Raw genomic sequence first — 4411 nt, 5'->3', positions numbered from 1 at the left:
TGTTGTGTCTGAAATTATTAACGTGTCTTTGCATTGATCCATTCCTGTATGGAACCAAGACAGTCTTCGGGCACTGACTTCCCCTCAGCGTTTCCTTTTTATTACACAAAAATGATCACTCTTTGATTTGATTTTCCTTGCTGGTTATCCACTGGGCTCAGAGCCAGCTAAGTGCACCTCTCTCCAGTGCTGAGGCTTTCACATTCATGCTGTAGCCTGCAGCTCCTGCAGGGAGGCGGTGTAAAGCTATTGTTTCAATGACTCAAAGATGAATGGCAAAGCACAAAGAAAGCGTGTGCCCTTTACCGCTCCTTTGTGGTGTCTAAAGACTGTGTGGGAGTGGGTGATTCCTCCATTTTGGAGATACCAACTCTTGACTTAGTTCTCTTTGCTGGAGGAAGTGGCAGGAGCCATCGGGTTAAACCTGAGTGGTTTTACTTGAGGAGAGAGGCAATAAGAAGGCACCGATCCTGGGCTACATCTAAGCTGCAAGGGCAAAGTGACTTTATGCTCCCTCATCTTGTGTCCAGTTACTGACCAACATTGGAGTAGCCTCATGGTTGCTCCAACTTACGCCCTTCTGTCAATGGCCATGCCAGGGAGTGTCTGGGCATAGAAATGCCCCAACCAGGCCTCCTTTCCCACAGACACGCCCCTAAGCCTGGGTTGGGTATGTAGGAGCTGATATGGGAGCCTTACCCCTGCTGCAGATTTTCCCACTATGGGGGAGTCCTCCATTGGCCTATAAAACCAGCATTATCATTGCTTTGTGTGCCAGGGTGGTGCCTGTGGTCTTCGCCAGGGAGAGCTGTCAGGTGGATTTCAAACCCCATTTCCCATATCTCTTTCCAGGGACTCAGAGAATGGGTAGATAATACCACCCTCTGTTTGCAGCAGGCCTCGGATTAACCAGTGACGGTGCTGAGGACCATGCAGTTACTGCACAGACACAGGACAGTATTATGCATTTCCTAGAATTTCATAGTTGGGGAAGAAGCTCCCTAGAATTCATTAATTGCTGAAATCATTCAGGGGCTCATTTGAGAGTCCCCCTTCCTTCCATGCTAGAGACAGTAGAGGAGAACCCACATCTACCCATAGGATTCAGAGGGAAGACAGGGCTGCATACTGGAAGCCTACTTACCCACAGACTAGGGTGACCAGATGTCCCAATTTTATAGGGACAGTCCCGGTTTTGGGGTCTTTTTCTTATATAGGCTCCTATTACCCCCCCCCCCCCCACCCTGTCCCGATTTTTCACACTTGCTGTCTGGTCACCCTACCACAGACACAACCGAAGGGTATGTCTACCCCCCCTCCCCCCCCCACACACAGAAAACCTCATGGCAGCGACTGTGAGCCTCGGTCCACTGACTCAGGCTTGCAGGGCTCATGCTCCGGGGCTAAAAATAGCTGTGTAGATGCTAGGGGTCAGGCTGGAGCGAGGGGCTGGGGGGGGAGATCTCAGAGCCTTGGCTCCAGCCTAAGTCTGAACATCTGCACTGGTGTTTTTAGGCCCTGTAGCATTAGGCCTAGCTGGTTGACGTGTGCTCTGAGACTCTCTGCCGTGGGTTGGGGTTGTTGGGTTGTTGTTGTTTTTTTGCAGGCGTATCCTTGTTGCTGTTTACTGCTGTACCAGGGAGATTCCCCAAGAATCCGACATTCTCGACAGTTGTGCCTGCCTGAATCATTTGAAAGTGGGGTTGCAGAGTCTGGTTTCCCCTTGCATCAGCAGAAACGTGAAAGGACGTGCATCCCATGCTGACTTACTCAAGAGCAGTCCTGCTCCTCCTGGTCGGGAAGGGCAAACAATTAGATCTTTTGTGTTATCTTCTCTTGGGCAACAGCAGCTACTCCTTGAAAAAACTGATCCCGCCCAGTAAGTTCTCAGTGGAGGACAGAACAGCAGTATAAAAGCTCATAGATCCAGCAGAATGGATGCTGAGAGGAGACCTAGCGTCCTTCAAACGAAATTCAGGCATCCTTAGCAGTTTGGTGGCACCTTATTATGTTGTCCTGAAAATGATAATGGGGTGTTCCTGGTATGACACTTTTTGCCAGGAGGGAATTCCCTTGCTGGAGGAGCAGATATGAAATTCCTCCCTTCAGCCTAGTGTGAAGGTGGAGGCGGCGCAGGATCCTGAGGTGATGGGACAGATTCCGTGACTTGCAAAGACTTCCGTAACTTCAGCCAGCACTGTCTGGAAGCTGCAGGGTCCTCTGCTGCCTGAGGAAGCAGAGAGCTGTGGGGCGCCCCAGGCGACGGGAGCCCCCACAGGTCCCGGTCACTGCCCGTGGCAGGCGGACCCCCTGCAACTCCCAGCCATTCGGGTGGCGGGGAGAACCCCGCAGCTCCCCGCTGGTGGCAGGGGGATTCCTGGAGCTCCCGGATGCTATGGGTAGCAGAGGGACCCCCACCACTCCCTGCCACCGTGGGCAGCAGGGGAGACCCCCCGAGTTCTCCACAGGAAGCAGGGGGGACCCCTGCAGCTCGGAGCTGCCAGCAGAGGGGGACCCTGGAGCTCCCAGCCCTCCTGCAGCTGCCCAGGCTCCCCATTTTGTCATGGATATTTTTAGTAAAAGTCAGGAACAAGTCATGGGCTTCCGTGAATTTTTCATTATTGCCCATGACCTGTCCCTGACTTTTACTAAAAATATCCATGACAAAATCTTAGACTTAATTATAAGTGGTTAGAGATGTTTACTTTTTATTTTCTTAGGTCACTATGCATTCTAAATCCTAAATGCATAAGAAGGGCCAGACTGGGTCAGACCAGTGGTCCATCTAGCCCAGTATCCTGCCTTCCTGCAGTGGTCAATGCCAGGTGCCCAAAGGGAATGAACAGAACAGGTAATCATCAAGTGATCCATCCCCTGTCGCCCATTCCCAGCTTCTGGCAAACAGAGGCTAGGGACATCCAGAGCATGGGGTTGCATCCTAGACCATCTTGGCTAATAGCCATTGATGGACCTATCCTCCATGGGTCATGGAAGTGATCAGTTAGAAAATACAGCGAAGAGGGGATATAGATTAAAAAGGAATAAAGTAAATGTGGTTTGTTTTACTCTAGTCGGGCTCCTTCAGGCACTTGCAGCTGTGTTCTAGCAATTCAAAATATGAAAGGCAAACTGCAGTGCTTCTACCATGCCAGTGCTGGGCATTAATCCAGCAAATCCTGGTTTAGCTGGCACAAGGAGAGCATGCTATTAATGCCTTTCTTCCTTCCACCTGCTGATTCAGTGCATCTCATCAGACGATCAAGGTGGCGGCTTACAATCGGATTAACTGTGGCATTTCTATGGCATATTTATGATGATCAAAAACTATTTGCAGTGAGTTGCCTTCCTTTGTAATTAGATCCAATTAGTGGAACCCTGGAGATTTTCCTTAATATTTCATGGTAGAAGAAATGTGTGCAGTGTCAATAAATGCCATTGATTTTGATAGCCCCCATAGAGTTTTATTCAAATGAGTACTCCTGTAATTTAAAAATGATCATAATCAGGAACCAGGGTACTAGTGTCTGCATAGAACAAAGAGCAGAGAGAGAGAGGGTTGTGCTGTTCCCAAAGAACATCTGTAATAATAAGATACGCTAGTCTGTCTGTCCAACAATGTGTGTAGCATCACTGCCCTCTACCAAATGTCTGTGAGTACGGTTACCTTGTGATGACCAAATGCTCTCTCTGAAGTGTGGATGATTATGTTGCCCTCTACTGGTTGCAGTCCACAAAGACTATAAATCCTGTTTAGGACTGTGTGAAATATATTGCATCAAAATGAGACATACAAAGTCTCACCATTCCACTGTGATTTCATAAAAAACTTGCAAAATATTACTACTTATGCACTAAGGCAGGACCATTTTTGAAAGTCCATTTTCACTCAGAAAATTAACCCCATTTTCAATGATAACCTCAAAGGTTTGAAATTTATTTTGAGAATCCAATTTAAAAAAATCCCACACGTTTGGCAAAAGTCACAACCAAAAAAAATCCAAATGTTTGCAATTTCCAGCCAGAAGACTTCTTTTCTGCAAACTTATTCACATTTCCCTCCACCATTTTGCACAGCCACAGCTGTGATAGTCTTGTGACAATAGGGTTACCATACTTAACAAATAAAAAAAGAGGACCCTCCACGGGGTCCTGGCCCCGCCCATTCCCACCCAACCCCGCCCCTTCCCCACCCTAACTCCGCCCCCTCCTCCCTCCCACTCCCAGCCATGCGGAAAGGGCTGCCCGAGCGCTACCGGCTTCACGGTTTGCCGGGCAGCCTCCAGACCCTGCGCCCCCAGCTGGGCACTTCCCCTCCCGGGCTCCAGCTGTGCTGGGGAAGCGCCGGCCGGGGGCACAGGGTCTGGGGGCTGCCCGGCAAACAGTGAAGCCGGTAGCGCTCGGGCAGCCCTTT

The sequence above is a fragment of the Trachemys scripta genome, chromosome 11 (assembly GCF_013100865.1).
Source record: "Trachemys scripta elegans isolate TJP31775 chromosome 11, CAS_Tse_1.0, whole genome shotgun sequence".
In the NCBI taxonomy this organism is placed as follows: domain Eukaryota; kingdom Metazoa; phylum Chordata; order Testudines; family Emydidae; genus Trachemys; species Trachemys scripta.
This window is presented reverse-complemented; position numbering follows the sequence as displayed.